Below are 15,768 nucleotides of genomic sequence, written 5' to 3' on the forward strand. Positions count from 1 at the left end.
GTTAAGGTAGTATTAAGAACACTAGAAATAAAAATGATATTCAGGTCCATAGGCCACCTAGCTGCGACTACAAGTGCTGGAGCGAGCCAAGGGCGCACCGCTGTCATCGCCCCTCCTCGTCGGAGCCGGCTAAATATTGTTGTAGTAGACAATCAAAAAAAATTCGTGCTAAGTCTCCATAGGACCAGCAAACCAGAAGAGCAACCGCCGTCGACGAAGAAAAGTGTAGATCAAAGCAATCCACTGAAGACGTAGACGAACGAAGACCAGATTCAGGCGAATCAACCGAGGACAAAAGCCGACCGGATTCCATGAGATCCGCCGGGACACACAACACGCCTTCCCACGACACAAGAAGCATCAACGGGTCGGGGCTAGGCGGGGAGAAGCTTCTTCCATCTTCAAGAAGCCGTCGCCGCCTCGTCCTATTGAACATGGCACAAACCCTAACAAAACTCACAAAAACACATAAGACGGAGCCTTCTTGATCCAACGACCATAGAAGACGAGGTGGACTGGTGATGACGCCGACGAGAGGCAGCAAAACCCTAGATGAGAGTTCGCACGAGGCAGGAGCGAAGAGGTTGAAAACCTGCATGTGTCTTATTTTTGCTGCTACCATCAGGATTGTTCCAGCGATCGCACAATACAGAATTTCTGGACATGGCTAACTTAGCTTGTTCAGGGGCTATAATAGCAGCCTGGTTATGATGATATGGGCCAAGAAAAACATGAACTGCACATACTGAGTTGGGGTCTGTACTGAACCAAATAGAAGAATCTTAATTATTACGAAAGTGATTAAGTTACATAAGCATCCGAGACCTGATAGTCTGCACACCAGATGTCGTGATGCGTTGATATCCTTTCGGAGTGATCTGAAAGCCAGGTTCCATGCATATAAGTAGTACCAATTACAGAACTGGTCATTAACGTGTCAGGTTCTAGTCTACAATTCGACACTAACTTGTGAGGTTTTGAGCTCTTTGCATTCAGAATTGTGCATATGTATTAGGTTGTATGCATGCAAATAGTATGCAGTAAGATGGTTGTGTGCATCATAATAATGCAGAGGCTGGGGTATACTTCTAGTATGCAGTAGAATTGTGCATCTGTGTTAGAATTGTGCCCATGTTCGTCTGGTCCCAACCCAGGCAAGCTGCGGCACACGCGTCCCTGCGGCAGAACTCGAGCTGCTACTCAATCTGGTTAACGTCGACGGAGGAGAGACTTGTGACTTTGTGAGGTCAGTGTATCTCCAGATGCCACTGTCCACAGCTTAACTTCAGTGTTGAGCGTAGCACCTCCTGGTTCACTCCCAGTCAGCGAAGCTAAAATGATACTACTAGTATTAGGTTTCAGTAGCAAGCAAAAACATACTCCGTATATTGCTGCTTGCTTGCAAATTACATTCCCAGCCATTCCAGGTTTCAATTTTTCAGATACCAATATATATTTTAGATACATTCCAGAATTATGTTTTTTTTTAAAAAGGAGGATGATCTCCGGCCTCTGCATCTGGGAGATGCATACGGCCACTTTATTGATTATTCTCAAGGACCTTACAAAGTATTACAACAATGTGCCTGAATCCACCATCTTGGCAACATATGCCGCTACTCCTATCCAAAATGATGAAGGGGTGCTAGCTGGGCCACTACCCAAACCACTCACCTAAGCCTAACATCAAAAGCCGGAAGTCGAAACTCATTCGGAAGCCCCAGCCGAGCCACATACCGGGTCCGGGGCACAATCCGGTCAGACGCACTCGTGTGTCGTCGCCGCCATCTTCCATAGGTCTTCAGATCATATTGAGGCTTCTACCTTGTCTGGCCACTCGGCCATCGACGTCACCATGACGCCAGACAGCAACCTCCTCCTGCGCGAACCCATCTCCGCGCATCGGACGCCGAGTCTCCACAGCGCCATGACATCGATCTCCGCCGCCATCAATGTGTGAGATGAAACACCGCTCCAGCCAGCACTTGCTCCAAGACGATGCCCCCAGAAGGGAAAGCGATAGAACGCTGTCATCATCCGATCCGGAAGACCCAGATCTGGGGTTTCCCCCTGAGCATCCCAAACCTGATGGCGCAGACTGCCGACGATGCCTCGACCATCGGCAGTAGCTCCACCAGACGAGCGTCGTCTACGTCGCCGCAACCTCCAAGATGAAGCTGACCAGAATGCATGTGTCGACACCGAACCGCCGCCACTTCCACCGCCGCTTGAGCAGCCCCCGAGCAACGCCTTCAGGAAGGAGCACGCCACCGTGGTGTCGTCGTCACTTCGAACAGGGGGGTCTGAGGTTTTCACCTGAGCTCCTGGGAGGGGTGGAAGGAAGGAGGTCCTCTCTGAAGCCTCCAACGAGGGAAGCAACACCCAAAGGCATTGCCATCGGAGTGGCCGCCACGCCGGCCAAGAGATTCCCCCGGAACCCTTCCAGCCACCGGATCTACAAGGCCAGCACCCAAGAACGGTGACCGAAGCCACCAAGGGCCGGATCCGCTGCAGATCGGAGTAGATCGGGGTCGAGGACGAACATCACCATGGCCACCATCATCGAGCGAGGAACCGCCGCCGCAGCCGAAGCCCACCACCTCCCCGCCATCCACATGGCCAGGGAAGTGGCCCACCTGTCCACGCCGGCGCCACCCGCCGCCAAGCTGCGCCGCGTGCCACCAGCCATGGCCGCCGCCATGGATCCGAGCCGCAGGCGGGCCGCCAACCGCGGGGCCCCGCGGGAGAGGAGAGCCGCGCCACGGGGGGAAGGCTCCGCCGCCGCCGCCATGACGCGGGCTTCGCCCGGTGGTGGCCTCCGGCGGCGGTGAGGGGATTAGCTGGAGAAGGGGGGCCCGGCCGCGGCGCAGTTGCGGGCTGCCGCCCGTGTCGCCTACCCTAATTGTCCATAGATTTTGCTCTACCGTTGTACTCTATACAGCAATTTACTGTAGTAGGTTGTGCACCCAGAAATGTATATATGTGGTATCACTGGTTCCAGAATCATGTGGCATTACAGGGATAACATACATGGAACCTCGCGGTCCAGAACCTTTTTCACTAACAACCAACAGCTCATACACGGATTTACATGACTTCTTTTTATGAACAATGATTTACATAACTCTATTTTACAGTTTACATTCATTTACAAATAGGTTAATCTGATGAAAGACTAGTGAAAAAAACCATACACTTGTTCACATAACTAAACTAGTTCACATCTCTAAAAAAAGATTAAAAGCTTCAGATTCCTCGTTTTGACGAAGCTTCAGATTCCTAATTTTTAGGAAGCTTCATAGTCAGACACTCCAGCATGATCCATGATGACAGTTACGCAGAGGTCGCCTACCAGCTTGAAAAGCGAGAAAATGACGGCACCTACAAAACATGCAGATGAAAAATTTACTTAACTCAAAACATGACCAAGTATTCTTCACTCTGTAGTAGGTTTCATCTGCAGTAGAGAAACATCAACAAAAATTACTTGGGACTAGTAATCTCCACCGTGACATTAGTTCCAATATTATACTAATTTGCCCTAGCCAGGCAGCTCGAACATAGAGCTCGTCAGCATCTGCTCAGGGAGGTAAGAGGCCGTGAGATGATGTGGCCGGAGGCAACTACGCGGTTGCAAATTTATAACCCCATGGCCGGCGGCGGCGGCGACCGTAACTCTCTTCCTCAAGAACGGCCGCGCAACTCTTTCTCTCCTCCGTAACTTCCCCATGACCCGGCGGCAGGTAACCAGGTAGCTCGCGTGGGAGGCCACAGGGCAGCAGCTAGCAGGGGGGACGGAGGCGACGATCTGCGGCGGCCTGGTAACCATGGCACAGGTGCGGCGTTGCGTGCGGGAGGGAGAACAGGGGATTTTTAGTTACTCCTACATCTCCTGAATACCGAACATATATACCCTCGCCTGTGCGGGATTTGTTTGGCACCTTCACTAGAAAATACTACTCTGATTCTCTGGTAGTATTGATGAATCACGCCTTTGAATCGGCTGAATGAATGGCTAATATTTACTCGGATGTACGGTAAAAGGTCTCAAAATGATGTGGTGTTTCAGCAATGCAAGAGCAACTTTTTTTTTTGAGGCAACCTCGCGAAGCTTTTTATTCAAACCGTCACAATGTTTACAGGAACGAAAAAAATGCCGTCGTCTGGCCTAACCAAACATGGCGGCCAGGCCCTAATTTTAAAGCATGCTTCGCTAGATTGTGAGCATCCACATTGGAGCTCCTAGACTCATGGACTATATTACAAGAGGGAAAAGAATTGGCTGTCATCTTGATCTCTTGAACAATAGCTCCATAGCTCAACCCGCTTCCCGTCTGGATTTCTGTTACCACACCTTTGCAGTTTGAGGCTAGTTGTACTTGTTGTAGATTAATATCTTATGCTAATGCTAGTCCTTCCCTGATCGCCAACGCCTCCAGAGTAGCTGGGTCATGCTGATTTGGAAACACAAAAGCCGAGGCGCCTAAAAATCCTCCTTCAAAATTCCTGCATATTGTACCCACAGAGCCATGGGTTCCCCCTCTTGTTACCGCTGCATCCACGTTGATCTTGACATAAGGCTCGGGTGGTGCTATCCACTCCGTTCTCCTGGAGACCGAAGTTCTGCGAGGCTCCTTTTCATGTGATAAGGCTTTGATCTCCCCTAGATAGGTGTTCACAAAAGCATTAATAGCGAACGGGCTTTTGAAAATATCCTCGTGAATCACTTCCGTCTTGCACCCCAAATGGCCCAAAGGGTTGTCACCAACCTGACAAACTCCTCTGAAGGTAGAGCTTTCCCCATTGCGAAAATCCACTCCTTGGCTCCCTCATGCTGATTCGAGCTAATCTGATCAACTATTTGTTCAGACGACAACGCCCATGTACTCCGGGACATAGGGCATTCCAGCAGTGCATGTTTCCACGAATCATGAGCTCCACACAGAGTGCACGAGGCTGTTGTGGCCATATTTCTGCGATGTAAAACTTCCCCCGAGGGGATCGAGCTTTTCGCCGATCTCCAAAGAAACACCTTAAGCTTAGGTGGTACATGCATTTTCCACAAAGATTTCCACTCGCTCCCCTCTGCTCCAACATCTGAAGTGCCCTCACAGCCCTCGAGCCAAGCTTACCTGTCCAGCTTTGTACGTACAAGCATGCGATAACATGAACTGACAGAAAAATTGCCCCTCGGCTCCTCGCTCCATGCCCAAAAATCTGAAACCCGGCGCATGCATATTGTTGGAAATATGCCCTAGAGGCAATAATAAATGGTTATTATTATATTTCTTTGTTCATGGTAATTGTCTATTGTTCATGCTATAATTGTATTATCCGGAAATCGTAATGCATGTGTGAATACATAGACCACAACGTGTCCCTAGTAAGCCTCTAGTTGACTAGCTCATTGATCAACAGATAGTCATGGTTTCCTGACTATGGACATTGGATGTCATTGATAACGGGATCACATCATTAGGAGAATGATGTGATGGACAAGACCCAATTTTAAGCGTAGCTCAAAGATCGTGTAGTTCGTTTGCTAGAGCTTTTCCAATGTCAAGTATCTTCTCCTTAGACCATGAGATCGTGCAACTCCCGGATACCGTAGGAGTACTTTGGGTGTGCCAAACGTCACAACGTAACTGGGTGACTATAAAGGTACACTACGGGTATCTCCGAAAGTGTCTGTTGGGTTGGCACGGATCGAGACTGGGATTTGTCACTCCGTATGACGGAGAGGTATCTCTGGGCCCACTCGGTAATGCATCATCATAATGAGCTCAATGTGACTAAGGAGTTAGTCACGGGATCATGCATTGCGGTACGAGTAAAGAGACTTGCCGGTAACGAGATTGAACAAGGTATTGGGATACCGACGATCGAATCTCGGGCAAGTAACATACCGATTGACAAAGGGAATTGTATACGGGATTGATTGAATCCTCGACATCGTGGTTCATCCGATGAGATCATCATGGAACATGTGGGAGCCAACATGGGTATCTAGATCCCGCTGTTGGTTATTGACCGGAGAGGCGTCTCGGTCATGTATGCATGTCTCCCGAACCCGTAGGGTCTACACACTTAAGGTTCAGTGACGCTAGGGTTGTAGAGATATGAGTATGCGGAAACCCGAAAGTTGTTCGGAGTCCCGGATGAGATCCCGGACGTCACGAGGAGTTCCGGAATGGTCCGGAGGTAAAGAAATATATATAGGAAGTCAAGTTTCGGCCACCGGGAAAGTTTCGGGGGTCACCGGTATTGTACCGGGACCACCGAAAGGGTCCCGGGGGTCCACCGGGTGGTGCCACCTATCCCGGAGGGCCCCATGGGCTGAAGTGGGAAGGGAACCAGCCCTTAGTGGGCTGGGGCGCCCCCCATGGGCCTCCCCCTGCGCCTAGGGTTGGAAACCCTAGGGTGGGGGCGCCCCACTTGCCTTGGGGGGCAAGTCTCCCCCCTGGCCGCCGCCCCCCATGCAGATGGGTTCCTGGCCGGCGCCCCCCCCCCAGGGGTCCTATATAAAGGGGGGAGGGCAGCAACACTACAGCCTTGGGCGCCTCCCTCCTCCCCTGCAACACCTCTCCCTCTCGCAGAAGCTCGGCGAAGCCCTGCCGAGATCCCGCTACATCCACCACCACGCCGTCGTGCTGCTGGATCTCCATCAACCTCTCCTTCCCCCTTGCTGGATCAAGAAGGAGGAGACGTCGCTGCTCCGTACGTGTGTTGAATGCGGAGGTGCTGTCCGTTCGGCACTCCGTCATCGGTGATTTGGATCATGGCGAGTACGACTCCATCAACCCCGTTCATTGGTGTTGGAAATATGCCCTAGAGGCAATAATAAATGGTTATTATTATATTTCTTTGTTCATGATAATTGTCTATTGTTCATGCTATAATTGTGTTATCCGGAAATCGTAATACATGTGTGAATACATAGACCACAACGTGTCCCTAGTAAGCCTCTAGTTGACTAGCTCGTTGATCAACAGATAGTCATGGTTTCCTGACTATGGACATTGGATGTCATTGATAACGGGATCACATCATTAGGAGAATGATGTGATGGACAAGACCCAATCCTAAGCATAGCATAAAAGATCGTGTAGTTTCGTTTGCTAGAGCTTTTCCAATGTCAAGTATCTTTTCCTTAGACCATGAGATCGTGCAACTCCCGGATACCGTAGGAGTGCTTTGGGTGTGCCAAACGTCACAACGTAACTGGGTGACTATAAAGGTGCACTACGGGTATCTCCGAAAGTGTCTGTTGGGTTGGCACGGATCGAGACTGGGATTTGTCACTCCGTGTGACGGAGAGGTATCTCTGGGCCCACTCGGTAATGCATCATCATAATGAGCTCAATGTGACTAAGGCGTTAGTCACGGGATCATGCATTACGGTACGAGTAAAGAGACTTGCCGGTAACGAGATTGAACAAGGTATTGGGATACCGACGATCGAATCTCGGGCAAGTAACATACCGATTGACAAAGGGAATTCTATACGGGATTGATTGAATCCTCGACATCATGGTTCATCCGATGACATCATCGTGGAACATCTGGGAGCCAACATGGGTATCCAGATCCCGCTGTTGGTTATTGACCGGAGAGGCGTCTCGGTCATGTCTGCATGTCTCCCGAACCCGTAGGGTCTACACACTTAAGGTTCGGTGACGCTAGGGTTGTAGAGATATGAGTATGCGGAAACCCGAAAGTTGTTCGGAGTCCCGGATGAGATCTCGGACGTCATGAGGAGTTCCGGAATGGTCCGGAGGTGAAGAATTATATATAGGAAGTCAAGTTTCGGCCACCGGGAAAGTTTCGGGGGTTATCGGTATTGTACCGGGACCACCGGAAGGGTCCCGGGGGTCCACCGGGTGGGGCCACCTATCCCGGAGGGCCCCATGGGATGAAGTGGGAAGGGAACCAGCCCCTAGTGGGCTGGGGCGCCCCCCATGGGCCTCCCCCCTGCGCCTAGGGTTGGAAACCCTAGGGTGGGGGGCTCCCCACTTGCCTTGGGGGGCAAGTCTCCCCCCTTGGCCGCCGCCCCCACCCCCCCATCCAGATGGGTTCTGGCCGGCGCCCCCCCTCCCAGGGGGCCGATATAAAGGGGGGAGGAAGGGCAGTAGTATTAAAGCCTTGGGCGCCTCCCTCCTCCCCTGCTACACCTCTCCCTCTCGCAGAAGCTCGGCGAAGCCCTGCCGAGACCCGCTACATCCACCACCACGCTGTCATGCTGCTGGATCTCCATCAACCTCTCCTTCCCCTTGCTGGATCAAGAAGGAGGAGACGTCGCTGCACCGTACGTGTGTTGAACGCGGAGGTGCCGTCCGTTCGGCACTCGGTCATCGGTGATTTGAATCACGGGGAGTACGACTCCGTCAACAACGTTCATTGGAACGCTTCCGCTCGCGATCTACAAGGGTATGTAGATGCACTCCTTTCCCCTCGTTGCTCGTATACTCCATAGATGGATCTTGGTGAGCGTAGGAAAATTTTAAAATTCTGCTACGATCCCCAACAGTGGTATCAGAGCCAGGCCTATGCGTAGTTACTATGCACGAGTAGAACACAAAGCAGTTGTGGGCCTTGATGTTGTCAATTCTTCTTGCCGCTACTAGTCGTATCTTGTTTCGGCGGTATTGTAGGATGAAGCGGCCCGGACCGACCTTACACGTACGCTTACGTGAGACAGGTTCCACCGACTGACATGCACTAGTTGCATAAGGTGGCTAGCGGGTGTCTGTCTCTCCTACTTTAGTCGGAACGGATTCGATGAAAAGGGTCCTTATGAAGGATAAATAGAAATTGGCAAATCACGTTGTGGTCATACGTAGGTAAGAAACGTTCTTGCTAGAAACCTACAAGCCACGTAAAAACTTGCAACAACAATTAGAGGACGTCTAACTTGTTTTTGCAGCATGTGCTATGTGATGTGATATGGCCAGAAGATGTGATGTATGAGATTGATCATATTCTTGTAATAGGAATCACGACTTGCATGTCGATGAGTATGACAACCGGCAGGAACCATAGGAGTTGTCTTTATTATTTTGTATGACCTGCGTGTCATTGAATAACGCCATGTAAATTACTTTACTTTGTTGCTAAACGCGTTAGCCATAGAAGTAGAAGTAATCGTTGGCGTGACGACTTCATGAAGACACAATGATGGAGATCATGGTGTCATGCCGGTGACGAAGATGATCATGGTGCCCCGAAGATGGAGATCAAAGGAGCATAATGATATTGGCCATATCATGTCACTATTTGATTGCATGTGATGTTTATCATGTTTTTGCATCTTATTTGCTTAGAACGACGGTAGTAAGTAAGATGATCCCTTATAATAATTTCAAGAAAGTGTTCACCCTAACTGTGCACCGTTGCGAAGGTTCGTTGTTTCGAAGCACCACGTGATGATCAGGTGTGATAGATTCTAACGTTCGCATACAACGGGTGTTGACGAGCCTAGCATGTACAGACATGGCCTCGGAACACATGCAATACACTTAGGTTGCATTGACGAGCCTAGCATGTATAGACATGGCCTCGGAACACGGAGGACCGAAAGTTCGAGCATGAGTCGTATAGAAGATACGATCAACATGGAGATGTTCACCGATCTTGACTAGTCTGTCTCACGTGATGATCGGACACGACCTAGTTAACTCGTTCATGTTTCCATTAGATGACTAGAGGGATGTCTATCTGAGTGGGAGTTCATTGAATAATTTGATTAGATGAACTTAATTATCATGAACTTAGTCTAAAATCTTTACACTATGTCTTGTAGATCAAATGGCCAACGTTGTCCTCAATTTCAACGCGTTCCTAGAGAAAACCAAGCTGAAAGATGATGGCAGCAACTATACGGACTGGGTCCGGAACCTGAGGATCATCCTCATAGTAGCCAAGAAAGATTATGTCCTAGAAGCACCGCTAGGTGAAGCACCACTCCCAGAAAACCAAGACGTTATGAACGCTTGGCAGCAGCGTGCTGATGATTACTCTCTCGTTCAGTGCGGCATGCTTTATAGCTTAGAACCGGGTCTCCAAAAGCGTTTTGAGAAACATGGAGCATATGAGATGTTCGAGGAGCTGAAATTGGTTTTCCAAGCTCATGCCCGGGTCGAGAGATATGAAGTCTCCGACAAATTCTTCAGCTGTAAAATGGAGGAAAATAGTTCTGTAAGTGAGCACATACTCGGAATGTCTGGGTTGCACAACCGCTTGACTCAGCTGGGAGTTAATCTCCCGGATGACGCGGTCATTGACAGAATCCTTCAGTCGCTTCCACCAAGCTACAAGATCTTTGTGATGAACTTCAATATGCAGGGGATGGAAAAGACCATTCCTGAGATATATTCAATGCTGAAATCAGCAGAGGTGGAGATCAGAAAAGAACATCAAGTGTTGATGGTGAATAAAACCACTAAGTTCAAGAAGGGCAAGTGTAAGAAGAACTTCAAGAAGGACGGCAAGGGAGTTGCCGCGCCCGGTAAGCCAGTTACTGGGAAGAAGTCAAAGAATGGACCCAAGCCTGAAACTGAGTGCTTTTATTGCAAGGGAAGTGGTCACTGGAAGCGGAACTGCCCCAAATACTTAGCGGACAAGAAGGCCGGCAACACCAAAGGTATATGTGATATACATGTAATTGATGTGTACCTTACCAGTACTCGTAGTAGCTCCTGGGTATTTGATACCGGTGCGGTTGCGCGTATTTGTAACTCAAAACAGGAACTACGGAATAAACGGAGACTGGCGAAGGACGAGGTGACGATGCGCGTCGGGAATGGTTCCAAGGTCGATGTGATCGCCGTCGGCACGCTACCTCTACATCTCCCTACGGGATTAGTTTTAAACCTCAATAATTGTTATTTAGTGCCAGCTTTGAGCATGAACATTGTATCTGGATCTCGTTTAATTCGAGATGGCTACTCATTTAAATCCGAGAATAATGGTTGTTCTATTTATTTGAGAGATATGTTTTATGGTCATGCCCCGCTGGTCAATGGTTTATTCTTGATGAATCTCGAACGTGATGTTACACATGTTCATAGTGTGAATACCAAAAGATGTAAAGTTGATAACGATAGTCCCACATATCTGTGGCACTGCCGCCTTGGTCACATTGGTGTCAAGCGCATGAAGAAGCTCCATGCAGATGGACTTTTGGAGTCTCTTGATTACGAATCATTTGACACGTGCGAACCATGCCTCATGGGTAAGATGACCAAGACTCCGTTCTCCGGAACAATGGAGCGAGCAACCAACTTATTGGAAATCATACATACCGATGTGTGCGGTCCAATGAGTGTTGAGGCTCGCGGAGGATATCGTTATGCTCTCACTATCACTGATGACTTAAGCAGATATGGGTATGTCTACCTAATGAAACACAAGTCTGAAACCTTTGAAAAGTTCAAGGAATTTCAGAGTGAGGTTGAGAATCAACGTGATAGGAAAATAAAATTCTTACGATCAGATCGTGGTGGAGAATATTTAAGTCACGAGTTTGGTGCACACTTAAGGAAATGTGGAATAGTTTCGCAACTCACGCCGCCTGGAACACCTCAGAGAAACGGTGTGTCCGAACGTCGTAATCGCACTCTATTGGATATGGTGCGATCTATGATGTCTCTTACCGATTTACCGCTCTCATTTCGGGGCTATGCTTTAGAGACTGCCGCATTCACTTTAAATAGGGCTCCGTCGAAATCTGTTGAGACGACACCGTATGAATTATGGTTTGGGAAGAAACCTAAGCTGTCGTTTCTAAAAGTTTGGGGATGCGATGCTTATGTCAACAAACTTCAACCTGAAAAGCTCGAACCCAAGTCGGAAAAATGCGTCTTCATAGGATACCCTAAGGAAACCATTGGGTATACCTTCTACCTCATATCCGAAGGCAAGATCTTCGTTGCCAAGAATGGGTCCTTTCTAGAGAAAGAGTTTCTCTCGAAAGAATTAAGTGGGAGGAAAGTGGAACTTGATGAGGTGATAGTCACCCCTTCCGAACCGGAAAGTAGCGCAGCGCGGGAAGATGTTCCCGTGGTGCCTACACCGGCTGGAGAGGAAGTTAACGATGATGATCATGAAGCTTCAGATCAAGTTACTGCTGAACTTCGTAGGTCCACAAGGACGCGTTCCGCACCAGAGTGGTACGGCAACCCTGTCCTGGAAATCATGTTGTTAGACAACGGTGAACCTTCGAACTATGAAGAAGCGATGGCGGGCCCGGATTCCGACAAATGGCTAGAAGCCATGAAACCCGAGATAGGATCCATGTATGAAAACGAAGTATGGACTTTGACTGACTTGCCCGATGATCGGCGAGCCATAGAAAACAAATGGATCTTTAAGAAGAAGACGGACGCGGATGGTAATGTGACCATCTACAACGCTCGACTTGTCGCTAAGGGTTATCGACAAGTTCAAGGGGTTGACTACGATGAGACTTTCTCACCCGTAGCGAAGCTGAAGTCCGTCCGAATCATGTTAGCAATTGCCGCATACTATGATTATGAGATATGGCAGATGGACGTCAAAACAGCATTCCTTAACGGCTTCCTTAAGGAAGAGTTGTATATGATGCAGCCGGAAGGTTTTGTCGATCCTAAGAATGCTAACAAAGTATGCAAGCTCCAGCGCTCAATCTATGGGCTGGTGCAAGCATCTCGGAGTTGGAACATTCGCTTTGATGAGATGATCAAAGCGTTTGGGTTTACACAGACTTATGGAGAAGCCTGTGTTTACAAGAAAGTGAGTGGAAGCTCTGTAGCATTTCTCATATTATATGTGGATGACATACTTTTGATGGGAAATGATATAGAATTCTTGGAAAGTATAAAGGCCTATTTGAATAAGTGTTTTTCAATGAAGGACCTTGGAGAAGCTGCTTATATATTAGGCATCAAGATCTATAGAGATAGATCAAGACGCCTCATTGGTCTTTCACAGAGTACATACCTTGACAAGATATTGAAGAAGTTCAATATGGATCAGTCCAAGAAGGGGTTCTTGCCTGTATTGCAAGGTGTGCAATTGAGCACGGCTCAATGCCCGACCACGGCAGAAGATATAGAAAAGATGAGTGTCATCCCCTATGCCTTAGCCATAGGGTCTATTATGTATGCCATGCTGTGTACCAGACCTGATGTAAACCTTGCCGTAAGTTTGGTAGGAAGGTACCAAAGTAATCCCGGCATGGAACACTGGACAGCGGTCAAGAATATCCTAAAGTACCTGAAGAGGACTAAGGATATGTTTCTCGTTTATGGAGGTGAAGAAGAGCTCGTCGTAAAGGGTTACGTCGACGCTAGCTTTGACACAGATCTGGATGACTCGAAGTCACAAACCGGATACGTGTATATTTTGAATGGAGGAGCAGTAAGCTGGTGCAGTTGCAAGCAAAGCGTCGTGGCGGGATCTACATGTGAAGCGGAGTACATGGCAGCCTCGGAGGCAGCACAGGAAGCAGTCTGGATGAAGGAGTTCATTACCGACCTAGGGGTGATTCCCAATGCGTCGGGCCCGATGACTCTCTTCTGTGACAACACTGGAGCTATTGCCCTTGCCAAGGAGCCCAGGTTTCACAGGAAGACCAGGCATATCAAGCGTCGCTTCAACTCCATTCGTGAAAGTGTTCAAAATGGAGACATAGATATTTGTAAAGTACATACGGACCTGAATGTAGCAGATCCGTTGACTAAACCTCTCCCTAGAGCAAAACATGATCAACACCAGGACGCAATGGGTGTTCGATTCATCACAATGTAACTGGATTATTGACTCTATTGCAAGTGGGAGACTGTTGGAAATATGCCCTAGAGGCAATAATAAATGGTTATTATTATATTTCTTTGTTCATGATAATTGTCTATTGTTCATGCTATAATTGTGTTATCCGGAAATCGTAATACATGTGTGAATACATAGACCACAACGTGTCCCTAGTAAGCCTCTAGTTGACTAGCTCGTTGATCAACAGATAGTCATGGTTTCCTGACTATGGACATTGGATGTCATTGATAACGGGATCACATCATTAGGAGAATGATGTGATGGACAAGACCCAATCCTAAGCATAGCATAAAAGATCGTGTAGTTTCGTTTGCTAGAGCTTTTCCAATGTCAAGTATCTTTTCCTTAGACCATGAGATCGTGCAACTCCCGGATACCGTAGGAGTGCTTTGGGTGTGCCAAACGTCACAACGTAACTGGGTGACTATAAAGGTGCACTACGGGTATCTCCGAAAGTGTCTGTTGGGTTGGCACGGATCGAGACTGGGATTTGTCACTCCGTGTGACGGAGAGGTATCTCTGGGCCCACTCGGTAATGCATCATCATAATGAGCTCAATGTGACTAAGGCGTTAGTCACGGGATCATGCATTACGGTACGAGTAAAGAGACTTGCCGGTAACGAGATTGAACAAGGTATTGGGATACCGACGATCGAATCTCGGGCAAGTAACATACCGATTGACAAAGGGAATTCTATACGGGATTGATTGAATCCTCGACATCATGGTTCATCCGATGACATCATCGTGGAACATCTGGGAGCCAACATGGGTATCCAGATCCCGCTGTTGGTTATTGACCGGAGAGGCGTCTCGGTCATGTCTGCATGTCTCCCGAACCCGTAGGGTCTACACACTTAAGGTTCGGTGACGCTAGGGTTGTAGAGATATGAGTATGCGGAAACCCGAAAGTTGTTCGGAGTCCCGGATGAGATCTCGGACGTCATGAGGAGTTCCGGAATGGTCCGGAGGTGAAGAATTATATATAGGAAGTCAAGTTTCGGCCACCGGGAAAGTTTCGGGGGTTATCGGTATTGTACCGGGACCACCGGAAGGGTCCCGGGGGTCCACCGGGTGGGGCCACCTATCCTGGAGGGCCCCATGGGCTGAAGTGGGAAGGGAACCAGCCCCTAGTGGGCTGGGGCGCCCCCCATGGGCCTCCCCCCTGCGCCTAGGGTTGGAAACCCTAGGGTGGGGGGCGCCCCACTTGCCTTGGGGGGCAAGTCTCCCCCCTGGCCGCCCCCCCCATCCAGATGGGTTCTGGCCGGCGCCCCCCCTCCCAGGGGGCCTATATAAAGGGGGGAGGAAGGGCAGTAGTATTACAGCCTTGGGCGCCTCCCTCCTCCCCTGCTACACCTCTCCCTCTCGCAGAAGCTCGGCGAAGCCCTGCCGAGACCCGCTACATCCACCACCACGCTGTCGTGCTGCTGGATCTCCATCAACCTCTCCTTTCCCTTGCTGGATCAAGAAGGAGGAGACGTCGCTGCACCGTACGTGTGTTGAACGCGGAGGTGCCGTCCGTTCGGCACTCGGTCATCGGTGATTTGAATCACGGCGAGTACGACTCCGTCAACAACGTTCATTGGAACGCTTCCGCTCGCGATCTACAAGGGTATGTAGATGCACTCCTTTCCCCTCATTGCTAGTATACTCCATAGATGGATCTTGGGAGCGTAGGAAAATTTTAAAATTCTGCTACGATCCCCAACAATTGGAACGCTTCCGCTCGCGATCTACAAGGGTATGTAGATGCACTCCTTTCCCCTCGTTGCTAGTATACTCCATAGATGGATCTTGGTGATGCGTAGGAAATTTTAAAATTCTGCTACGATCCCCAACAGTGGCATCATGAGCCAGGCCTATGCGTAGTTACTATGCTCGAGTAGAACACAAAGCAGTTGTGGGCGTAGATGTTGCCAATTCTTCTTGCAGCTACTAGTCTTATATTGTTTCGGCGG

Source organism: Triticum aestivum, chromosome 1D (genome assembly GCF_018294505.1).
Source record: "Triticum aestivum cultivar Chinese Spring chromosome 1D, IWGSC CS RefSeq v2.1, whole genome shotgun sequence".
In the NCBI taxonomy this organism is placed as follows: Eukaryota; Viridiplantae; Streptophyta; class Magnoliopsida; order Poales; family Poaceae; genus Triticum; species Triticum aestivum.